The sequence below is a fragment of the Dreissena polymorpha genome, chromosome 5 (assembly GCF_020536995.1).
Source record: "Dreissena polymorpha isolate Duluth1 chromosome 5, UMN_Dpol_1.0, whole genome shotgun sequence".
Classification (NCBI taxonomy): Eukaryota; Metazoa; Mollusca; class Bivalvia; order Myida; family Dreissenidae; genus Dreissena; species Dreissena polymorpha.
Window position 1 is genome coordinate 86,260,511 of NC_068359.1, and position 26,667 is coordinate 86,287,177.

General features: G+C 35.7%; 1 protein-coding gene and 2 long non-coding RNA genes across 6 annotated transcripts in view; all 3 read left to right on the plus strand.

Annotated features, from left to right (window-relative positions):
- LOC127881128 (uncharacterized) overlaps positions 1 to 26,667 on the plus strand; it is a 259,967-nt gene that overhangs the window by 176,287 nt on the left and 57,013 nt on the right. The window lies entirely within an intron of this gene.
- Positions 13,549 to 17,469, plus strand: LOC127881135 (uncharacterized). Of its 3 annotated transcripts, XR_008049919.1 has the most exons (4): positions 13,549 to 14,090; positions 14,366 to 14,442; positions 14,617 to 14,683; positions 14,852 to 17,469. It is a non-coding gene; the product is annotated as an uncharacterized LOC127881135 (long non-coding RNA). The 3 variants fall into 3 exon arrangements; XR_008049918.1 differs by having other exon boundaries at positions 14,366 to 14,683; XR_008049917.1 differs by having other exon boundaries at positions 14,617 to 17,469.
- On the plus strand, positions 17,483 to 19,344 carry LOC127881134 (uncharacterized). Its single transcript, XR_008049916.1, has 4 exons — positions 17,483 to 17,620; positions 17,845 to 17,946; positions 18,080 to 18,139; positions 18,304 to 19,344. It is a non-coding gene; the product is annotated as an uncharacterized LOC127881134 (long non-coding RNA).

The following is a 26,667-nucleotide window of genomic DNA, read 5'->3' on the forward strand; positions in this document are numbered from 1 at the left end:
TGAGGTTATTCTGATCAATCCGAAATATGATTTGTGCTGGACACACCAAGATCCCACAAAACGACTTCAAACCATTAATGGGATTTTGTTGAGCTCAAAAGCCAAGAGAACAAAACTCGTAACGTTTGACCAAGAGTATTTTTGAGACAAAAAATGTATAAAGATGTTGAAATAACCAATTGCATGTGTAATATAATATCATATCATATCATGGATGATACCGACGCTTTTTGCACGAATGAAACAAGTATGTTATGAACAACTATATCGATAGACTGAAAACGTTTGAGCATTGGTCTCCCCAAATACAAGCCAAACAAATACCAGCTTGCTTCGTGCGGGTTGTACTACTTGGGACAACACGATCGTTGCAAATGTTTTCGTTGTGGCATTGTGTTGTATCATTGGAAATCTACAGACGATGCGTTCTTGGAACACCATAAACATTCACCGAATTGCCAGTTTTTGCGAATGGTGGGTCCAGGAACAAGACTATTGATAGACACATGAGTATGTTTTGTATGATCGTGTTGTAAATAAATATCATGAACCGTTCAATTCGTTTTGTTCTTATTCTTGTAGTAACATATACTTATTCATGCAACTACCAAACGCAGAGTTGAAAAACAAGTACTATTGTGTGCACGAATGTTTGATTTCGCTATTGCGTTAGTTATTGATATAACCCAGTGTCGTATGTTTTCTCAAACTATATTATCCAACTCTAATCAAAGCAAATACAAACAACTATGTATATGTAGTTTCAAACGATTTTATTCTGCAACAATCAATATTTCAAACATTCAATCTTTCGCAACAACAACGTACAACAGTTTACATAGTCCACTAGATCAGCCCACATAGTCCACTCGATCAGTCCATCACAGATGCAAAAGCCTCACTCCTCTGTTTTGGCCGTAACCCTGAATTTCGCCACACCATTCGCAGCGATCGTCGATCCGCGTACATGACACACAGCTGAGGGCCTCGCATCTACGGCAAAAGTTCACCATCGAAAAAAAGTTTTTGCACGTATGACACACAATCACTAACGTAGTGTCGTAAACAGTTGGCAGCATTTCGCCCATGCTCTTAATCCATCTGTTACAAGCTGCTTTGTTGTTTCCAGCTGACGACTCATTCTCACGATGCTTATTCTGCCTCTCTAACCATGCCTGGAAACTGCCACTTTTCTCCACACTTGACATCCATTGCTCGCAAGCTTTTCTGTTACTCATTATGCGTGTTGTTCGTTCAGTTTCAAAAATCGAAATGATTCAAACACGATCAATTCGCCCTTTTATAGTATGCCGTTATTCAACTCAACAGCATAAAAACTCGAAATGCATGTCCCTTCCCCAAAACATGAAATTTCACAAAGTCGACAATCGCCCCAATTATATGTAAACAAAGTGTTTTATGTTTTCATCGACGAGTATTTTTATCAACAAGCCGAATTTTGCGGAATATGCGGTGTCATTAGTTCTAGAAAAGATAGTTTTACTTCCTGCTTGACAAAAAGTTTGTAGTTTACTTTGCTTTTTGGAAAAATACAACGTTCAAAGATATGAGTTTCATCCGAACCTTCCGAAAAATGGGTGTTGTTCTATGTACAGTATCGATACATGTATGTGAGGCATTTTCAGGCTTTCTTTCTTGGATTGAGAGTTCAAGAAACGATGAATTCTGTCAAAACATGATTACGATTACAAGTAAGTACCACCAAAATATATTTTTTTGTTTCATGATAGACAAAACCGTGTATTGTTGAAATGTCAACACATCTCAAATGTAAACAAAGAAAAATGAAGTACATGATAAATCATATTGTGTGGATTTTTGTACCAAAGTTAAATGCTCTTAACAAAAGGCGTTTTGCAATTCAGATTATTGTGACCACTTCTGTTTTGTGTTTAAGAAGGCAGTTTGGAACTTGATATGTGTTGTTTTGTTTTTTATCTGCATCAGACCTTTTTGACTGTAGGTTATTTGTAAACATCAAACTCTGCCATACAAAGTTGATTTCTACAATGAATGAACACTTAGTATATACTTTTTACCGAGTGCTGCTAACACCGTGACTGAATATTTCATCTCATGTCATAGGTTGAACAATTTCTAACCAGAATTTACATTTCAATATGACTTTTTATATATGTATTAATGAAAACATTCACTGATATATCAGAATATTCTAGGTTTACTTTTCATATTTTAGACATAGAATGCACAATTGCCCATGTTAAAGTCTTATTCGCAAGCACATTTTATGTCCTAAACTCCAAAAAATCTATATACACAACAAAATACAAATTCTGCTTTTTGCCAACATGTGAATTTTTAGTCACAACAATCTTTCATTCAAGTTTACACAAATATGTGTATCAACAGCAAACCCCATAGGAAGTTTGTCTTGGTTAGAGTACCTATAGTATAGATATTTAAATATCAAGAAGCAAACCCTTCATAACAGGTTATGGTGTACAAAGTTCAAAAAAAAGTATTAACACAAAAAATGGAAAATTTGCATGTGTATCAGTACAGAAACTGTATTGCACACAAATACTTTATCATGTTGACTTGACAGTGTAGAATATTTCATCTTGAATCAGAATTTGAAATTGTGATACACTGTATGAATTACAAAAGAACATGTGTTCACTTTCTTTTCAAACATTTTTCTCTCTACAAAAAAACTAACTGCATATGTTATTCTGTTTCAGGTCTTTTTTCTGATCAGTTCCCATGTAAGGTATATTTTAGAATTTTGATATAAATCCCACATAACCGGCTATGGTTGAGAATGATGCAAAAAAGGTATTTACACAAAAAGTGGAAACTTTTGCTATTTTGCAGGCATGAGAATGTCTGTTTACCAGATTTCATTCAAATACATTTTACAGTGTGTGTGAGCTAGCAAGCACAACCACAAGCCAATTCTTGGTTCAGATTCATAAGCATCTGCATTCTTGTTTCAGTGCAAATATGTGTGAAGGTAATTATGGGTATGAGCTAGCAAGCACATCCACAAGCCATGTTTTGGTTCAGATTTGTTTTATTGAGGTCCATAAGAGAATATTTGAACATTTTGATACATGGCTCTCATAACTGGTCTCATTCAAATGCTTAGAAAAAAAGTATATAAATGCTTTTTAGAAAAATATGGTTTTTTGTCAGCACATTTATGTCTGGCCACAAAACTCATTGTGTGTGTTATGTGTGAAGTGATGTTCAGTTCATATTCTCAGAGTGGTTCAAGGAAGAACGCCTTCTCTTGCAGAAGGAGATCTAGGTTCAAGTCCTAGCTCTGATATGATTTGAGAAATCACTGAATGCAATTTACAGTGTCTGCTTGAGCTAGCAAGCACAACCACAAGTCAATTTTTTGTGCAGATTTGTTTTAGTCGTCTATATGATTAAGAATACAATAATTTTGATACTCGGCTTACATAACTGGTCTGGTACAAAAAGAGATTGCCATTCCGAGCGCATATTACAGTGTGTGTGTGACCTTGCAAGCACAACCACAAGCCAATTTTTTGTTCAGATTTGTTTTATTTGTCTATATGAATAAGAAGATGAGAATTTTCATACTCGGCTTACATAACTGGTCTGGTTCAAAAAGAGATTGCCATTCCGAGAGCCTATTACTGCTAGCAAGCACAACCACAAGCCAATTTTTTGTTCAGATTTGTTTTATTTGTATCTATAGATAAGAACATGAGAATTTTTATGCATGGCTCTCATAACTGGTCTTATGCAAAAAGAGATTGCCATTCCAAACCCATATTTCAGTGTGTGTGAGCCAGCAAGCACAACCACAAGTCAATTTTTGGTTCTGATCACAGGATTAATGGTTATAGAAAGCATTAACTAGTACAACATGTTTTCAAAATGTATGTTTCCACATTGCAGATATTTGTGAAAGTTGATACACAAATCATACTTTACAGTCTGATGATCACTTGAAATTTTGCATTTTGGTCTGCACATACATATTTGATCACAATAATCATTCTCTACCCAAGCTAATTTGTATGCAATGCAAATTGAAGCAACCAAAATGTATTAACACTGTGTTGGCTGGGATAGTAAAACTGTTTTCTTATTGCAGAATATGTTAGCTATACGTATAATACAGATACTTGAGGTTTTCAAATCAAAACTGGCATATCATGTTTGCTTGAACGTATGTGAACAAATGTCATATACATGGTCAAACGGGGTATTGTTGTTGAAGAGAATATCAGATCACAATCATGATTGCTAGGTTTTGACTGCTATGCATAGTGACTATCCAGCATTGATCAGTTCAAACGCCAGAGTAGTAGAATGTATAACGCTTTCTCCAGTCATGTGCTGGATGAAAAAGATCCAGGTTCAAGCCCTGGCTTTGGCATGAACATGTGAAATGGCTGCATTAGTCAATATCTTAATTTCTGATCTATCACTATCAAAGAAACAGGATTAACGGTTATAGAGAGCATTAACTAGTACAACATGTTTTAAAAATGTATGTTTCCACATTGCAGTTTTTTTGTGAAAGTTGATATGTGTGTCTGACGTGTGTGAAATGGCAGTTTTCGGTATTTTCATATGGCAAAGCATTTGACAGTTCGTTCTTGGTGCAAATTCATAACGTCATTTCAATATTTATTTAAGTTCATCCTACCAACTAAAGCGGCGTTAACATATCGATAATAGAAAATTGTGTTTATTTGTAAGTGGTTTAAATGCAATATTTCTATAACCCGTTGTCCGAACTCAATAAAATTTTCACAAGATTAACCGAAATTTCGATGCGCTCATACTGATACTATTTGTTCATACAAAATCGAATGCGCAAGTTATGATATTTTGATCTTACTGCAGTTGAAATAAGAACAGAGCTGTAGTCGCTTTTATAGTGCGGAATCATATCGAGCAAATTTCGTCAAACGAACGTCATGTAAAAAATTGTTATGGGTCAAAATCTTGTACAATAACGTGTGTTCATCTGAGTTTTCATTCCGCTATTTTTTAAGGCCAATATGAGCCTGAAGTCGTGTAAGCATATAACATCAAGCATGTGAAACAAAACACGTTGTAAGGTTCTATACATTTTATTCATTCTAAGTATCAACCAATAATGCCATAGCAAGCACCAAGTTGACATGTTGCATTCTTATCGTATGGATGTCTGCATTTCAGACAAATCAATTGCCCAGAATTTTTGTTGTAGACGTATTCCAAATACTTAACTATGCACTTCATACAGCAAAACCCGTGTCCGCACGTCTTGCTTATAACTGTTGGTGGACTGTCTTCATTTTTGCATATTCGACACGAGTCGATTTCGCCACTGCTCTGTAGTTCACTTGAGATGCTTTCGATAACATTCGTAATATGCGCTGTCGCATGTCCAAGGGAAGATTTTTGGCTTGAATTTTCAATGGCACTTTCTTCAGATTTTAGCGTCAGCAATACTTTTTTAAGATTGTTGATTCGTATCTGAGCTTTACCGTGCAACGATTTTAGTCTCTCTTGTTTTATGAAATACTGCTCTACGAAGTCAGTCTGCTTGTTTCCAGTTGACATTGGGTCTTGTTTTGACGTTCGCGAACCTTTAGGTTTTTTGACAGTTTGGCCGTTATTATTGGCAATAGCTTTGCGTTTATTCGAATCCTTTTTACTAGTCAAACCTGACGAGTCGTTGGAATTGTTATGTACAAGCTGCGCCAAAAAATCCGCAGCTTCTTCGTCTTCTCGCGATTTAAACTGATTGCCAGCTTCTTCGTCTGTCATTTTGAGAAGAGAGTGCACATTTTGACAAGTTTGGTCGAGCTCACTTGGAGTGAGATATAACGGATGACTTTCATCATCCAAACAAAAACCAACATCAGCAAGTTGTTTTGACGTCATTTCGCTTTGCTAACTCAAGAGTGAATGATTGAGTTTTAATAAAAAGACTGGCTTTTATAGAAGACGTTTGAGTTATCTTATTGTTTCTTTACTTCGGAGGATATTGCGAAAAATGTTCATACTACTAGATGTTATATTACACAATGACTCATATTTAGCATTCGATCCATTGCAATTCAATACGACATTGTTCGTAAGCTCAACGTTCTACTTTACACTCAAACTATATCTAACCTGCTCGACTAACAACATACACATCATATGCATTTAAACATTTTATTTTACAACAAACATCAAACATATGAAAACAGTCAAAACATCTAATCAGTGAAAAGCATTCGCACCCAGCCAGTAACGTCAGCTCGACACATAGCGCAGTCTCCATCAAACATCATCAGGCAGCAGTTTTCACAAAAAGTGTGCCCACACCTTGTCAAGGTACTGTTTTTTTCCTCATCGTAGCATATGGTACACGTTTTCAATGCTCGAATAGCCTCTTCTTTTTCTTCTTGAAGTTTTGTTCTAAGCGAATCCAAAGCCTGCTCTTTTTCAAATAGGAGCTGCGATATTATCCTATCGGTTTCGAGTTCATGCTGCTCTTTTAGCGCGCGTTCGCGTTTAGACCACTCATCCGTCGAAGTAACGCTCTCTGATCATTAATCAAATGTTCGCTTCGCTTCTCTCTGATAAGATGAAGCCTTCTGAATACACGATACCATTTTCTTGCAGACATCGCGACCTTCCTTTGACATAGCGTAGTCGCTGCTGTTCACAAACGCTGTAACCTGACTTCCAAGTCTGTTCAGTTGATAGCCGAACGACTTTAGATCAATTGACGCCGATTGTTCTGGTCGAGTGTATGGCTTTGTAGCATGTCGCTTGCCCTTGCCAGTCGTTTCGCTACTACCACTAGCAGCGTCTGTGTCCTCGAACTTTGGCAGTCGGTTTGCGTATTTCGGCATGATTTCGAGTCAATGTTCTCTCTTGGAGTCTCAAATCAAGAATGATGACCATACCTGTCCGTGTCGCTTTATATACCCAACGGGCTGGTGCGTTTTCAGTATATAGACAAAGCATAGCGCTTACATACCAAAGTCCTTGATAAAGATGAATAGCAAATTTCTTACGCGTGGTAGATGTAGACACTCATACTTGAGAAAAGCGCTGAACAAAGTTGCATGTCTGAGAGATTTTGATCAAACGTACGTTAGCGAGTTAGGGTCAGTACCTCAGAAAGACATTTCCCACATTACGCGACGACTGTAAATTGTACATTAAGCACGAAGTAACAATTCAGAACAGGCGACCCGATTTCGTTATTCATATACCAAATGTTGCCCTGATACTACTCGAATACAAAACATCGAATGTTACAACAAAAGTACGCAGAGAATATCTAACTCAAGTACTCGATACGTATCACAAGTTTCGACAAAGCTTATGCGTTAGTGAAAATTCCAGCCATATACGTTTACTTAGCATTTTGCTCATTCGCAATTCTTCATCTCGACAAAATAAAATTGTGTGTGTGAAAAATGAGTTAATACCTAACAGCTGTTATTTGATATGAACTTGTATGAATATTTTTGCGAAATGTACTATGATCAATTTTTAAACGCAACAGTGCAGTGGAGTATTTTTCAAATCACAATATCTCGCTAGTACAACTTTTTTTCCAATCCAATACTTCATCAAATATCTACCAGCATCGCACGAGAAATTACACCCAGTACAGCGAGGTCATAAAGTGCAGATAATATCGAACGTCATTTCAAATTAAAGTACACGGATAGATGAGTATTTGCGAGAAAGTTTAACTGTACATTTCTCAACAACCTATGCAGATATTGGGATCAAATTTTGACTATGATATTCAACTAAGAAAGCTCCACAATGATTGTTCCATACGTTGTATTCTTTTGTTAATGCTTCTTGGACAAAAGTGCAAGTTTATGGTCGAAAATACCGTTTGTATGAAGAAAACTTTTTTGCCTTTTCGTTTTGCTAAACGAAATATGTACAGTTGAATAAGGAATTGTTTTCTGAAGAATTTGGTGTATACCACTTTGCATGTATGTGAATCATTTCGATTAAATACGTAGGAAGTTAAACGCAACATTGATATTTTTCTTGACATCGGCATCGAGTCAAAATTCATGACGTGCAGTAGATCTACGTAATTTCGCTTCATGTAAACAACCTTGGTGCAATATCGTACAACGAGGTTTAAGTGCATTTTCTTTGAAACCACTCAAAATATCAATATGAAATTTTCAGTACAGTACACAGATGGCTATATGCTACAATTACGTACTGATTAGTTTGCCCTGAAATATATGCTTCTATGTAAAATATCTGTCCGAAATCTTTTGTATGAAGAAAACTTTTTTGCTTTTTCGTTTTGCTTAACGAAATATGTACAGTTAAATTGGGAATTGTTTTCTGAAGAATTTGGTGTATAACACTTTGTATGTATGTGAAACATTTCGATTTAGCACGTAGAAAGTTAAACGCAACATTGATCGTTTTGTTTAAATCGGCATCGCGCAAAAATTCATTACATGTAGTACGTCATTTCGCTTCATGTAAACAACCTTGGGTAAATATCGTACACCGAGGTTTAAGTCAAATTTCTTCGGAACTGTTCAAGTCATCACTATCAAATTTAAAGTACAATGCCCAGCTTATTGTTAGCTACAACTTTTCTATTGTAATTTTTGTTCCAACATACATGCTTATGAGATAAAAATCACGTTGAAAACGTTCGCAACAAGAAAACTTTTTCATCCTATCGCTTTTTGAAACAAAACTGATATCATCTTATAGAAAATTTCATTCCGAATATTTTGATATGACATGCGTGTATGTTTATTGTATCGCTTGATCAAGACTAGCCGAAAACCATTTTGCCTATAATCACTGAATTCACTTTTAAAGCACGAACATGTACTGTAGATCGAACGTCATTTCTATCCATGTAAACAACCTTGGCTTGGGTGCAATATCTTACAATGAGGTTTAAGTCAATTTTCTTTGAAACCACTCATAATATCCAGATGAAATGTTCACCACAATATTCTATCATATGATAGCTACAATTTTTGTCTCGCCTATATTGTTCTCACACGACTCATTGTGTCAGATATTCAATTTTGCAAAATTCGCAAAGAAGAAAACTTTTTCGTGTTAAGAGCATTTATCTTCATTTTGGTATGATTTTGTAGGAAATTCAATTCCACGCATTTTGATGTATTACACTTAAACGTCTGTCTAAACACACAAACAATACAGTGCAATAACGATTTCGTACTAAACGCATTTCTGTCTTTAACTTTAGATTTTTACAACGTCGTCTTTTATCCATGTAAACAAACGAAACAAGATGTTAAGTTACATCGGTTTAACTCAATTTGCTCGATAGCGTCTCTTGATATTTAGATGATTTTTTCACCACAGTATTGCATCATATGATAGCTACAATTTTTGTTTCGCCTATATTGTTCTCACACGACTCATTGTGTCAGATATACTACTTTGCAAAACTCGCTAACAAGAAAACTTTTTCGTGTTAAGAGCATTTATCGTTATTTTGGTATTAGCTTGTAGGACATTCGATTCCACGCATTTTGATGTATTACACTTTACTGTAATTCTAACACAACAAAAATACAGTGCGATAACGATTTCGTACTAAACGCATTTCTGTCTTTAACTTTACATTTTGACTCAACGTCGAAAACTCTCTGCGAATAGAACAGTGATTTCGTACAAAGTTAAACTTCGCGTTTCTTCCCAACCACTTGAGATAAAACCATGCTATTTGTATCATCTTGTTCAGTGAGATATTAGCTATAAATTATACGCTGATAAATTTCCCCTAGCATTTATGCGTGTGTGTTAAAATCGCAGATGTTTGATTTGAAAACGAGTCGGTGAATAGAAAACTTTTTTGTACTCATTGATATTGGGGTGATTTGAACATCTGCTTGTACAGAATTTAATTCTGCGCATTTTGATACCACATACTCGATAGTGTGTTGAAAATTGGCTTCAATATTGACCGAAAACCATTTTGCTTAAAACACGCCTTTGATAAATTCTTCATAACATACAACGTCATCTCATTGAATCTGTTAAAGTGTAGATCTACAGCGAAATGCACTATACGAAAAAGTTGAGGTCGTGTTTTCTCTTCAAATAGTTGACCGATCTACCAAAAATTTTCGCATTAATATGAAACGTGTTAATAGCAACAAGTTTTGTGGGGATCATTTTTTGCTAACATATTCGCATTAAGTAGAAATTCTTAGTTTTTCGCATGAAAATCACTTCGCTGACAAGGAAAAAAATTCCCATTCAATACAAGTACATAACAATTGATACCATTCGATAGGGAATTCTGTTCTGCGCATTTTGATATATGATATTCCACAATAAGTCTGATCACAAGGAAACTACTTCGACAAAACGCATTTGCACTTATAGTCATTTTGAACTTTTCAGTAGAGTTAAACCGAACGTCGTTAGATAGCGAATAGTTGATAAAACTGTGTTTGTATCGAAGCGGTTTATGTTAACTGTCACATTAACGCGTGAACGCATTTCGATGAAATTTTCACAATCATAACCAGCAAATAAACAGGAACAATAAGAGTTTAAATATTTTGCAAGTAGATAAGTGGATATATGTCAAAATTTCTGTTTATTGGTAAAAACTTGGGTTGATATGAAGAAAAGATTTTCATTTCGCAATATGATACAGTAATATTTGCATCATGCGATGGGGAATTTATTTCTGTGCATTTTGGTGTAACATACTTGATGTTTTTGTAAAACGCTGCAGTTATACGGGCAGAAAACCATATCACAACAAACACACATTTCATGAATCGTAATTTTGACCCTTCGTTGTCAGTGCAAATCGACGACGTCATTTCAATAAAACTCATCTTTCAACTTAAAGGGGTGTTTACATATCGACGATAGAAAATTGTGTTTCTTTGACAGTGGTTTAAGTGCAATATCTATAGAACCAGTTGTCCAAATTCCATAAAATTTTCACCAGATGAACCGAAATTTCGATGCGCTCATACTGGTACTATTTGTGTATACAAAATCGAACGCGCGAGTTATGAAATTTTGATTTTAACGCAAATTTTCTCGATATTTCAAATTTTCAAGAACAATTGTACACATAACCATACTATTTGTATATCATTGTGTAGGCGCCAGTGTGCTGAACATTTTGATATATGTGGTTTGATATTTATTTTCTATATCTTCGTTGTACTAGTACAAATCACAAAACACAGTTGAAAAAATCACAGCGCGATAGTTGCTCTTTAATAAAGTTAGTGCGAAATCATATCGAGCTGCTTTCGTCAGTCGAACGTCATGAAAACATTTGAGTTCTCGGAATTGAAAATAAATATTGAATTGTTCAGGCTATGTAGAAAACTAAATGGGTATACGGGAATATTTTGTGCTGATGTTAAATGTTCAGTAATAAATATTTTGATGGATTACTCACATATTTGATATGATCTAGGATTATTTCAGAATGATAGGTTAGTAAATCTATGTTTGACTAGATTTTTTTATATACTCGCCTTTTGTCGTTTTAACATTGACTATAAAAATCTGCGTTGAGTACGCCTCATAACAAAATTTGAGACCTAAAGACCATGGATTTGCTTTAACTCGAAGGAAATACTGGATGGATTGTACGGACTCGTGCTTATCAATTTGTATGCCCATTCAAGCTGTGAGTGTGAATATTTCGGCTTGTATGGTCATGAAAAAATATCATCACAAAGTCAATATTTGTAGGATTTTTGCATGGTAAGTATGATTTTTAGATTTGTCATCAAATACACATTCGATCGTAACTCAAATCATGAAGAATAAACATTTTCCATGTGCTTTTCTGTCATTCTTCGTTTGGTCGTTGAAGGGTTCGGACGTGTTTTTCGAAGCTCTCGACGTCGTGACCTAATTATAATTTGAACTGCGCGGGTAAAGAACGCTCATTTGCGGCTTGGACATTGACCAATACGGACGTGTTTTTAAAGCGCTCTGAAAAAAGTTTTGACTTTTAAATTTTTTTTACTACGACAGAATCTTAGTTGACTGATGGTCTTTGACAAAGACAGACTTGTTTTTGTGAGCTCTGAACAAAATTTGACTTTGAAATATTTTTACGATTAAAAAGTTTCAGTTGACTTTTGAACGTTGACGAAGACGGACGTACTTTCGTGAGCTCTGACTATTGATGAAAAGTTTTCGCGTTATAGAATAGCGACTTGGTACTCAGGTTGTTGAATGACTGGATGACTGAAGTGTTAGGTTATTGTTATGAGATAACAACTTGACTTTGACTTGAGTTGTGAAATGAAATCATACTCTTATGCGATGTTAACTTTTGAACGTTTAGTATTGACTGACAACGAAATTTTGTGAGCGTTATATATGAAATGTTTGACTTACATTAATTTTTTTGAACGACTTGACTTCACTTTAAGTTTTGACATCGGACTGATCGGACGTGTTTTTTTAAGCTCTGACTGTTGTGAATAATTAAATTTATGTTGTGGTGTCAAGCGATTGACTGTCAGTTGAGGTTCAGATGTCGAGCTGTGCGGACGTGTTCATCGAGCTGCTGTCTACAAAAAACGTGAGTACAAATTTTTTTCGTTTTACTGTTTACAAGTTGCGTGATGATGTATGATGGTTGTAATGTGTTGGGTAGAAATTACTCAGTGCTGATACAGTGTCGATATGTTGTGATGAGCGATAATAGTGGATGATGGTGGAACAGAATATTCATTGAGCTATTTTGAGGAAGCGAACATATGATGGAAAAATGTTGCAAAAATATTAAACGACAATGTATTGAATCGCTTTTGTTGATATGCATGATATTGATTAAATTGTATTTGCATGCTGTAACATTTCTATTTCATTTCAGGGGGCTGTGGTGAGTATTGTAGTATAAATTTGTTTCAATAAATCATGATGAATGAAAACTGATTTCGATTCGTTTTGTACAGGTTTACTTGTATAGAAGTGTAATGCGTTGGGTAGAAATTACTCAGTACTGATATAGTGTCGATATGTTGTGATTAGCGATGATGGTGTATGATGGTGGAACAGAATATGAGCTACTTTGGGGAAACGAACATATGATTGAAAAAAATTTGCAAACATAGTAGATAAATGATATGATATTGCTTAAATTGTATTTGCATGCTGTAACATTTCTATTTCATTTCAGGGTGCTGTGGTGAGTACTGTAGATTGTAGTGCATATGTATAGAATTCAATAAAAGATTATGACTGAAAACTGCTTTTGATTCTTATTGTACAGTTTTAGGGATTATAAGTCTATAAGCAACTCTGTCGGTTGGTGTTCATGAGTGTGAGCTTAATACAGCAATGTTTGAGTAGTACAAAAATGTTTTCGCTTTTGTGGTCGCCAGCTGTCCGTGATCTGTAAAGTGAAAATACACAGAGCTATGAAGCATACAAATGTTTCGAAATTTTATCAATGATTGTATACTATGCATGTTTTGATTTAGTTCGTTTCAGATTTGACATGAGATGAAAACCTGACATGATTTGAACAGAGCTGGGTAACGAAAAGGTAAGTCTGTTTCATTCCACTATGAACACTTGTATTTTGACAAAAGAAGAGATAAAGTGAGTTACTTTATCATCATGGTTTCATTTGGTGTATAACACATGAACAGAGGTAAACCTAGCTAGCTTTTCGTGTACTCTATTTTGGATGATGAGTATGTCAGTAACTTTAATTGTACGGCTAGTAAAGTATGAACATGAATGCTTTGTTCAGATTTTCAGATGTGTGCTGGCAGTTCAAGTCTGGCAGCTGGAGTGAACAGTCGTGTTTTCTGGAGCTCCAACAATATGCTAGAAGGTAAGTAACTATGTTTGTTTTGCATTGCATGTTTTTATATGTTTCAGACTTTCAAGCAGAGATGTCATGCTGACTGGAGTTGAGCACAGGGCAGTGACAAAGTGAAAGGTAAGTACTTTTGACTGAATGTTTGTTCTATGCATGTTTTGTTTTAATACATTTCAGGAGTGCTTATCCAGTGATGATATGACAGTTGGAGTGAACAGTGGAGCCAAGCAGTCTTGTTTTTGGAGCTACTCAACAAGCCTTGAAGGTAAGTTTAGAATTTCTCAATGTTAGTGAATTGAAGTACTGTCACTTGCTTTTGGACAGTCGAACAGAACAGACGTGGTTGCGAGAGCTCTCATATCTGTTGTGTTAAACTGTTTTTATGATATGTTATGTTTGTTTGTTTGTTTGTGATGTACTATTTTTCAGATGCTGATGGCAGTGATGGGTTTTCAAGCTGACCTGAACAGAAAAGCACTCATATGGTAAGTACAAAATAGTTGTTATATGGGATGTTTTGTGCATGCTTTTATGTTTCAGGTGTACTTGCTGACAGCGACGAAGACGAATCAAGAAGAGGAACATTGTTCAGAAAGTGATTGGGACTTGCAAACAGGGTAAGTGTAACACTTGTGTTTGTTTAATTTGTAACATGCGTGCTTTGCTCTGTTTCAGATTTCACATGCAGAAATTAAACAGGATTTCAACTGCTGAGACACAATTCATTAAAAGTAAGGTAAGTTTTAATTCATTGATTTGAGTTGTACAATGTGTTCTTTACTTTATTTCAGATTCGAGTCACTGGTTTACACATGGAAGAAGATTTCCACGTCGGTTACTCAACTCTACAGAAGCAAGGTAAGTCGATCAAATTTTTGTTTTCATTTGTACTGCTGTAATGTGATAGTAAACTTATGCTATTTTTCATGTGTGTCATGTACAGATGGATAATTCAAAATTGATCTGTGTTGGTTTATGTTCAAAAACGTTTTACATGTATGTGTGTTTGAAGATGTTTTGTTTCAGTGGATGTCCAGATGGCAAGCAGAACAGACGTGTTTCTTGGAGCTGCCAAACAGTGAGTACAAACGTTTTATATTTTTCAGTTGTTTACTCATAGAAGTCTGTGAAAGATGATAACAAGGGTTGAATTGCACAGTACTTGTGTCTAAAAATGCTGATGTGTGACGGTTTACTGAAAAGGGTAAATGCTAGCCAGTACTAACACTTGAGCAACCGTGGGATGTCGAACTAACTGATGATGTACTATGATGGTGAACACTTACTTTGTGTATCGAAATGCTTTTGTTGATATTTACTAAATATTGATTGACATTTGTTTGCATGCTGTTAACATTTCTATTTCATTTCAGTTGGCTGTGGTGAGTATTGTAATATACATTTGTTTCAATAAATCATGATGAATGAACACTGATTTCGATTCTTTTTTACAGTTTTAGGGATTATCACTCTATAACAACTCTGTCGGTTGGTGTTCGTGAATGTGAGCTTAATGTTTGAGTAGTACAAAAATGTCTTTACTTTTGTGATCGCCAGTTGTCTGTGATGTAAAGTGGAAAAAACACAGCTATGAAGCATACAATTGTTTCAATATTTTATCAATGATAGTGTGCTATGCATGTTTTGATTTAGTTCGTTTCAGATACGACATGACATGAAGAGTTGACAGTCGAACAGAGCTGAGCAAAGCAGAAAGGTAAGTGTGTTTCATTTTAGTATGGACACTTGTATTTTGTTTTTATATGGTATGTTTTGTGCATGCTATGTTTCAGGTGTACTTGTAGTCAGCGACGAAGACGATTCAAGAAGAGGAACATTGCTGAGAAAGTGAATGGGACTTGCAAACAGGGTAAGTGTTACAATTGTTTGTTTGATTTTTACCATGCATACTTTGCTTTGCTCTGTTTCAGATTTCACATGCAGAAATGGTCTCATAGCAGTGCCAACAGTGAATAAGGATTTCAGCTGCTGTGAAACAACTCAACAGAAAGTAGGTAAGCATTGAATGAATGCACTTGAGTTGTACAATTTGATGTGATGCTTTTCTCTGTTTCAGATTCAAGTTCCTGGTGTAGACAGAGAAATGTGTTTGAAGAAGGAATTCTACTACTGTGATTCAACTCTACAGAAGCAAGGTAAGTAGAAACAAAATTTTGGTTTAATTTAACTCATGTGTTTTGCACTGCATGCTATTTTTCAGGTCTCTCATGCAGTGATGGAAAAGAAGAAGATTTCAAGAAAGAATCACTGCTGCAACTCAGGCCTATAACAAGGTAAGTGTTTACTATATTGTATACAAAATGTTTCTCTGTTTTACTCTGTTTCAGGTTTCAATTGCAGAGATGTTGCAGAGATGTTTTGACAGCTTGTGGCAGAAAAGAAATTCAGCATCTGTTTCTCGACTCTAGCCACGAGGTAAGTCAAAACAAATATACTGGTTTGTATGTAATGTTGTTATGCCCTTCTATGTTTCAGACTTACATTGCTGTGACTGTTCCACAGTGGGTCAAAAAAGAGACGAATACAGGTTTCAAGAAGAAAATTGGCTGTTAAAAACCTGCACAAAATATGAGGTAAGTAAACTACTCTTTTGGTTTGTTTTGTGCTTTGTTATGCTTAACTATTTTTCAGATTGGAATGGTGGGTCGTTACAGAGCAGACTTTTGGACTACTGAGAAGTTGAGAAACAGAGAATGATTCAAGATCAGCTAGGTAAGTCTTGATTATTATGCATTGCTAAATGTTTTTTTCATTCCAGTATGGCTGTGGTAAGTACACAAACTTTCTATAATTTAATATTGAACTGTTTTTATGACCTGTATTCTGCATTGTAAAATGTCTGTTTTTCATTTCAGTATCCTGTGGTAAGTACACTAACTTTGTATAATTTCATATTGAAATGTTTTGATGACTTGTATCCTGCTATGCAATGCTTAATATATTTTTCATTTCAGTGTGGCTGTGGTAAGTACACTAACTTTCTTTTCTTTTTCATATTGAACTGTTTTGGTGACTTGTATTCTGCTATACAAAATGTGTTTTTTTCATTTCAGTTGCCTGTGGTAAGTACAATTGCCTTCTTTAATTTTCATATTGAACTGTTTTGATGACTTGTATACTGCATTGTAAAATGTGTTTCTTTTTCATTTCAGTATGGCTGTGGTAAGTACAATTGCCTTCTTTAATTTTCATATTGAACTGTTTTGATGACTTTTATTCTGCCATACAAAATGTGTTTTTTTTCATTTCAGTTGCCTGTTGGTAAGTACAATTTGCTTTCTTTAATTGCATATTGAAATATGTTTTATGACTTTTATTCTGCTATGCTTTTTTCATTTCAGTTTGGCAGATGTAAGTACACTTCATTTATGTAAAAACTGAATATGATTGTTGTGCTATACAAAATGTGCTTTTTTCAATTTCAGGTCAGCAATGGTAAGTAGATTGTGTTTCTTTATGTATAATTTTGTATACATATTGTTTTTTTCATCATAGCATGTCTTTTATATTTATGCTTTGTGTAAGTAAAATGTTCATAAATCATTCTTATCTTCAAACTAAAAATGTATTGTGCTATGCAAAATGTCTGTATGATTTCAGTTGCCAGAGGTGAGTACCATTACAGTTGAAAAGTAAGTTTTGTTTAGTTAAAGTTTTGGTTCACAGTTCTGTTTATTATTTGGCAAAATTTACATGTATGCATTGAGTCTTGATTTCAGCTCGATTGTGGACTGAAGAAGATTGCCAGCAGAGGGATTGGATACAAAATACAAAGTAAGTACTGAGTTTCTTACTAAAAGTGTTGAGTTGTATTCATTGTGTGTTAATATGCTATGATTGCTATGAACATGACTTTTGTATTTCAGCGAAGACAACATAGGTAAGTAAAATTGTTATCTGTTTCAAGTTTACTGTTATAGTTCAATATTGTGTTTATAAATTGTAAGTTGTACAAACACATTCAAAAGTTTCTGATCATGCTTTCAATTTCATTTCAGCCCTACTACAAGACGAGTGTTTTCTACTACTAGACGTGTCAGGTTTACTTCCAGGCGAGCAGTGACAACAAGGCGCCTTTGTGGAAACAGCAAAACAAACAAGTGAGTATTAGTTGAACAATTGTTTGAGATTGTTTTAATGTTATGTTATACTTAAATGCAAAATTGTGCACATAAATTGTAAGTTGTACAAACACAGTGAAAGTTTCTGATCATGCTTTTCATTTCATTTCAGCTCTACTGCAAGACGAGCAGTAACAGCAAGGCGCCTGAACATGCAACACAATACAAAAAAGTAAGTATCAGTCAAACAGTTGGTAGAGTTGTGTGTTTTTCTTTAGCAGTTTGTGTTTACTATTTTATTTGATCCATGGTATATTACACATGCATGTTTTTATCATTTCAGGCTGTTTACTTTCATCGTTTACTGTTTAACACAATTTGCTTTTCTATTTTCAGTGCCAATTTGCAAACCTTGATGTGGACACCGAGTAGTCAATACATACGTGTGGCGTATAGCTGCGACAAAACCGTGGGTCCATCGCACCGATAACTTGAACATTGGCCCGTGTATGGACATCAGTGCAACTTTGTGAATCCGTGTATCTTTGTGAATCCATGTAACATTGCGAATGTGTGTCGATCGAAAAATGTGTACATTCTGAACTGAAACGAACTCGGTGTTGCAAGTGGCAAGTGTTGACAGTGTGTATGTTTATGTTTATGTTTTTACATGAAAACTAAAGGAGATTGTTCTCCTACCTTTTTTTTCCTTGTTTTATTGCGCTGGCCAGCAATATTGATGTATTGATGTATGTGTTTGTGTTTAAACTATGCAATACCAAAATCAAACAAAAAATAAACATTAACAGTCATTAACTGTGTTTGGGCGGCCGAGGGGTTTAAGACTCCACAAGTGTGAAGCGCACTGATAGCACTTGGGGGTGAACACCTCGGTATTTCGGTGCTAAAATGTTTTCACGGTGCTTATCTTGACGCACTGTTAAGACTACCAACCAGTTAATGATTGCTTCATCTTTAAACAAAAAGTAAGTCTCTACTTTGGCACAAGAGACTCCAAGTACCAAATACCAACAATTAAAAAGCAGACGTTTTTCAAAACTATGATCGCTGAGATTGATAGTCAGATGGAGTCCTGCCCAGTTAGCTGTGTAGCGGTCTAGGGCGGGGTTGCAAGTCAATACGAAATGAGGCGCTATAAAGCAACTCGTCCCCGTTATGACCGTCAATACTTTCGACACTATCTGGGAATCCTTTCAACACCACATTGTTGCGCTGTTGGAAGGGTGGTAGGCACGCATGGTGACATGCCTGTGCTTTGCTATGCGACACCATGGTATTTTCGTACGGTGACACGAAATATCTTAATCTGGCTCTCTCAGAAACGCAGGCACGCGTTGACCGAACCTGACCGATGACCGAGCAATAACATTTCTATTAAGTGCTTCAATGCACAAAGTCTGCTAGGCTGGGTGGGAAGGCGACTTCTCTTGTCTGAGCACAAGAGGAACGGTCACAAGTCCGTGAAAACGCCGAGTGACACCACTAGCTTTCAATCGTACAAAGCAAAAAACTTTCAAACTTTTATTTGAGGGAACATGATAAATAAAAGTATATGAATGACTCTCAACGTTATTAGATATTTGCCATATGGACACAAACTATGCTACTCAATGTTGCGTTGAACATTAATTGCGCCTAACGAACTACTCGTGTTGAGACTTACATTGAGTGACTCGTAAACGTAAAGCAGTTACTCGCTTTTGACTGCATACACATTTTGTACAACGGTTCGTTATTGGTATAACTTGTCTTTCAGTGAGGCACATTAACATAAACGTTCAACAGTATTTAGGCTTTATATTGCGCTTGTAGAATATACGAACAAAACACACTACATAAATGACGTTTAGGGATTATTTTGACTTTCCATTTGAGATGATATGATGATAAAGTATATACATCAGTTTAAGCGACTTTCATGACATTCACCACATGGCCATAAACTTGCGTTATTCAATGAAATGTTAAAATTTCGCTAGCAAAATAAATAAAAACTATATACGCAGTTTCATAACATTCGATGTATGATCATGAAGTTTGAAATTGTGCAAAGCAATTTTGCGTTAAAAGTTGCATGTAGTTTTATCCCGATCTGAAACGTTTCGCTACAATACAGCCGTATTCGAAACTCAACAACTCAAATGTTTGTACAGAACAATACGAATGTTCCCATTTTGAAACGACAGTAAGTTAAACAAACATTTAGTGGTAAAGCGACATTTCTTGTACTCAAATAGGAGAAACGGTCACGAGTCAGTACACAAATCATAGCAAAACTACACTCTGCAGCTTGTATGAAACGTGTTTACAAAACCAAAGTAGTTCAAAGCAGAACGCTTTTCCTTCTTCGAGGGAGAAGAAATCTGGGTGCAAGTCCCGGCTTTGGTTATAACACGAATACTACTCGCTGCTCAATAGCAATATTCATCATCCTATCCTTATTTAAGGAATACAATCGATTTTTGCCATACGGCCACAAACTATGCTACTAAGTGTTGCGTTGAACATTAATTGCACGAAATAAACTACTTGCGTTGCAACTAGCAAGCAGTGACTCGTAAACTCAAAGCAGTTACTCGCTTTTGACTGCATACACATTTTGTACAACGGTTCGTTATTGGTATAACTTGTCTTTCAGTGAGGCACATTAACATAAACGTTCAACAGTATTTAGGCTTTATATTGCGCTTGTAGAATATACGAACAAAACACACTATATAATCTACAATCGATCGCATAGTTAGCTACTTGAGTTGATATTGACAAGCGCTGGTCAATCATCTCGTTTGTAAGCTTTCGAGTGTACACAGTAGTTTGCAGTTTTGTTTCACACATAATACAAAATATGGATGAAAAAAATCTATATACATAACAGTTTGCGATATTAACTACTTTTGCCTCTTGGCCAAATCTACACTCGATCGCATAGTTTGCTACCTAGGTTGATATTAACAAGCGCTGTTTGAAAAGCAGTATTACTTCAATGCTATGGTTTGGTTGTAAGATAAAATACTAGTATATGATGCATTGATGTAACAGATATGTAGGCACATTCGTATAGTAGAAGAAAATTCTCAGCAGCAGCTGGTCTGCAAACACTACAATGCGATTTTGCAGTTTGATACGAACGTGTTTTGTTCACGTGAAGTTGAAATGAAAATCTGTCGTGTCTGATCAATGAAATATATTTGATAAAATAACACAGTTGAAAGGCAGTAACATATCTAAGGTTGTGCTATGTTACAGCTCCACAAATAGTTATTCGTCTTGCAAGATACTGGAACAGATGTCCACATGTTATTGTATATTATCTGATTTAGGATATTTTGAGAAATTATGCAACAGAACATTTCTGCAAGATGTGAAAAAAATATCTATTTAAATGGGATTTCTGAGGTTTAGCCATCGCCGAAAGGCCAATGTTTCTTCGTTAATGCATGGCAAAATTAAAGGCTATATTGTTTGCTAGTATGCTAGTCCGTATTGCATTGACAGTCAATTAATCGCGGGACCAAATGCCATAGGTTCGATTTTGACTTGCTACATCCACGATTGAAATGAACCAACGAATTTCCATTGAGTGCATGATTGAAACGTACACCTAATCCGTTTTTAGTGAAACTATTGACCGCTCTATGTTAAAACACAGTTTATATTTAAAGCTTGAACATTCGCTGATAATAGGCATGCAACGCTGAAATGACTCACACTCCTACGCAATTAATTTTTTCGCGGGACCAAATACCCATAGGCTCGATTTCGAGTTGCTGCTCGTGTGTTTGTTAACAAAATACCTTGCTACATTGTTTCTCATATGAAACGATGTTTGAAAGCTCTCGAGTGTTTGTTGACAAAATACATTGCTACATTGCATTTCACATGAAACGATATTTGAAAGCTGCTCGTGTTTTGCTGGTTCTGAGTTTTGCATGATGATGATTATGATTATGATGATGAAATATGATGATGATGTTTATGATTATGAATATGATGATGATATATGATTTTTCTCATAGCGCGGGTGAAACTGATTTTCGTAGCATATGATTGCGGTTGTTGACTAGATACCTAGCTTCACTGTATTTTACAAGATACGATATTTGAAAGCGTGATATGTTTTTTTGAGCATATATGATTATATATTTGTTGAATTCGGTATTTGATGTTTGATAACGTTACTCCTGAGATAGATTACTTGACATTTTAGATTTGCTAATTAGCGAAGGATGTAATTGTTGCAAAACATAAATGAACAGATGGATGTCTGCAAGAGTGATCCTGGAAAACAGCCTCTATTTAAGCAGTATTACTTCAATGGTTGATTGGGAGTCTGAGGGCATTAAAGCAAACACTACAATGCTTTCAGTGATAAAAGTTGAAATGACCTCAATGTGTCTTCGTTAATTGAAGGAAACATGGCAATGTTAACAAATAGTTATTCGCAAACATGTTGTTATTGTATATTATCTGATTTAGGATATTTGCATATTGCAAGGTGGTAAAGCGGCTCTTTTCATTTTGCTGTGAAAAGAACGTCACAAGCCCGTATAAAACGTTGAGTGACACCTCTTGATCATGTAGCTTGTATGAAACGTGTTAACACAACCACAGTAGTTCCAACGCAGAACGCTTTTCCTTCTTCGAGGGAGAAGAAATCTGGGTGGCAAGTCCCGGCTTTGGTTATAACACAAATACTCGCTGCTCAGTTGCAATATTCATACTCTTACACAGTCAAGTTAATCGCGGGACCAAATGCCCATAGGTTCGATTTTGACTTGCTACATCCACGATTGAAATGAACCAACGAATTTCCATTGAGTGCATGATTGAAACGTACAGGATAAAATTTCCTAATCCGTTTTTAGTGAAACTATTGACCGCTCTATGTTAAAACAAAAACAGTTTATATTTAAAGCTTGAACATTCGCTGATAATAGGCATGCAATAACAATCCAACGCTGAAATGACTCACACTCCTACGCAATTAATTTTATCGCGGGACCAAATACCCATAGGCTCGATTTCGAGTTGCTGTGTCTGGCAAGTCTTTAATATATTTCGCGGAGTCTGTATTTTAACCCGTGTATGCCTGGTGGACTCTCCCATCTTTCTAAATTGGATCAATTTATTTCCAAAATTAGGGATGCCTAGTATATTGATTTCTATATTTAGAATATTTCTTACAGAAATTCCTTTAAGCAAACAGCGCAGACCCTGATGAGACGCCTCATCATGCGGCGTCTCATCTGGGTCTACGCTGTTTGCCAATGCCTTTTTTTCAAGACGTGAGGCATAAATGGGTTAAATATAAAAAAATAACCGGACTTGTGTCAGTAATAAATGTCATCACATATGAGCTCAATTATTCACTTGCTTTTCAATTACTTAAACTATCAATGGCTCTGGTAATCTTGTTTTAAATAACTTACATTTCAACTTTACAACTTATGTTGAGTTTAACGTAGTTTCAATTTTATGCACAACTTTATTTCATAAATAACACTTATACCTATATTGCATTCATACAAGCCAGATTTTCAATGAATTTATTGGTTTGATATGCTATGTGAGGTCCATGATTATTTTTTTTACATGAAATGATTTCTTCAAAACTTCCTCAAAATAACCTATTACTAAGTACCCGGTTATACAGAAAAACACTCCGTATGCCAGAAATGAAAACACGTCCGTTTCCCGAATGGAATGGTGCTCTGTCCTAAATTTCAAGAAAACAGCTTTCAATAAAACGAAGAGGTTGAACAGTTGACATAAAGCCCAACGCACGTGTTCGACAAAACTCTCAAACGCAAGCTCTACGTAAGGTCGACGCATCGTGGTTGTGACCGCGGCCTTACGGAAGCATTATAGCAATAATGAACTGAAATGTGTTATATCACAGCGATAAAGTATGTGAATGTTTCAGGGTCGGTTTTAAGTAGTGAACTAAACTTGTTTTGACCTTAAAAAGAAATGACAGGCAATTCAAATTTTAACCCTTTTAGTGCGGGAACCGAATTTTAAAGGCCTTTGCAAACAGTTTGGATCCAGATGAGACGCCACAGAACGTGGCGTCTCATCAGGATCCAAACTGTTTGCTATTCTGATAGTATTCTTTGAAAAAAATCGAAGAAAGTGCTAATTTTAGAAATTCAGCAGACGACATTTAAGCAGACGACAAATTTCCCAGCATGCAAAGGGTTAATTTCTATTGAGAACATTATTTCTAGCCATTTCCAGAGAACGTCTTGCAGCAACATTCAGTCTCTTACCCATACGATGCCAGGCTTTGCTTTTCATTATCTTAATATTTTATAGTTGTTTTTGAAGGACGTGCCTCAAGCTGTCTTACATTCTATGATTATGCGGCTTTTCCTAAAATTCTGACATTTTATTGTCACATAATTTGTTTTCCTGAAAAATGTACCCCTTGCACCTGCTCCGGCGTGCCTCAGCATGGTCCACCCTGGGTTCATTGGTACTTTTTGTGCATGGCGGGGGTCTAAGTCGCAGTTTGGACTCAAGTCTGAAAATGGGTTTGTGAATGTGATCCCTGTCGGCAACAGTTTCGGCGAACACGACTTTTTTTCACGTGTTTGTGTTATCTTAAAAATATATGTTGTGTTTTTTTTTCGCTGTCAATCCTTTCTTCATAGCCGATTGGATATTGGAGTTTTCCGCTAAGAGACCGGAATACATAATTTGTTTCATTTCATTGTATAAAAAATCCTAGTTTTAGAAGTAGAAGTGTGAACGCCGTGGCTTAAACATGTTTGCCGAGGGGAGAGCTTGGTCGTACGTCTTTAATCTTACCGCTGCCTATATATCGGCCCGAGGGCTGTTGCCCGAGGCCCATAATACGGCGCTTACCATTGAAGGGGCCTTTTCGCGTTTGGGTAAATTGACAAAATTGAAAAAAGTTGTCTCAGATTCGCAAATTTTCGTTTTAGTTATGATATTTGTGAGGAAACAGTATAATACTGAACATTAAACATGCTCTTAAATAGCCATTATATGCATCTTTTGACGATTTAAAAACCCGAAAATTATAAAGCGTTGCAACGCGAAGCGAATTAATAATTTGGAGAGTTCTTTTGTTGTCGTTATATTTTGTGAAACTACGACGATTGCTTATATAAAGTATAAAACACATCTGGCGGTATACGGAAGGACGCCGAGTGGTCTTAGTCGTAGACTTTTTACTCCAGGACTCCAGGGATAAGTGGTTTGAGCCCTGCTGAGGGTTACCTTTTTTCTTTTTTTAATTTTATTCTTTATTTTTTACTGGAGATTTTTATATCCATTTTTTACATTTATCAATATAAAGCATTTAATGACAAACTTCAAAACATGCCAAAATCTGGGAAAAGGCCCCTTAAAAGACGCTCAAACAAGCTATCCCGAATGTTGTCATTTATAATAGATGTTATCATATTTTGTTCAGTCTCTATTTTTGTAAAACACAGATGTCTATACTTTTATTTTCACGTGTGACGTAATGGCTAAACACACCAGTTTAAGCAAGACTATGTGGACAACACTTCAGATGTGGTCGTTCTTTAAATAATTTAATATTAGAAAGCAGTTTAATTATTAATGATTAAAAGATTCTGAAATATATATATCAGATTGTATGTCACGCATAATTGGAACTTAATAGGTATACAGTAATAAATCGCTCTTACTACTCATCTGATTTCGTATAATCGAAATCGTGATTTGGTCAGAATGGTTACCCTTGCGGTTAACGACTCACAGGAGGCGTTGCGCATTGAAGTCATTTGGATCGTATACAACGACAAATGACCCATTCTATGTAAGCAAACATGACTGTGGTCGTCAAGCGGAGAATGGTATTTTCCGTGGTGATGAATGGGTATTTTACTGTAAATATGGAAATAGCATCGTTAGTACGATACGAGTTAAAAAGAAACATATATAAATATTTGTATTTCGGTAGTATTTTTAGTAAGTATGTTACTCTCTAGTAGTGACTTGTATACTAAATTAGTCTAGTACAGTCATTAAAACATTTGTTTCAGACGAAAACAACACACACATTATTTGTGTTTGAGGGGGGGGGGGGGTGATTACACGTTTCGTTCAGAGTATACGGTTTTTATTGAAGATACTAGAAATTATTCATTATCACGGTGCGTACCAAAGGGAAAATCATGTACAAAATACCAATCACGCAGTATGTTAATAATGTCTGACGCAATGCGCATTTATTCAAGAAGCAATACGACACTGTGCCATAATTATACTATCAAATGAAAAAAATCATGGATTCAATGGGTTTGCTATTTGTGTGTCTTACAAACGGAAAGAAATTATCCATATGCGTTGTGTCAATTTTGCTGTAGCCTGTGGTCACGTCGCTATTCTGTGAAGTTACGAAGGAGCTGCTCATTGCGGTTTCAGTGGAAGTTGCTGCACGTCCGGGAGAACCTGCGCGACATTGCAGTTGTATTTGTTGTCTCGACCATTACCCAAAGTGGGAAGATAAATGCACGGTATGAGCAAATATATGCAAACCTATATATGCAACAAGAAATAATAATAAAACAATTGCTATGTTTATCGTTCTTTTGTGCTTCGAAATGCGAAGCAAGAGGATTTGTTTATGGACAAAATAATGACTTCTGAAGAAACCTGGCTGCGTAATTTCGATCCTGACACGAAAGTTTAGTCGAAATTTCGGTAGGTACATGTACTATTGACCGAACAATCCAAAAAGAG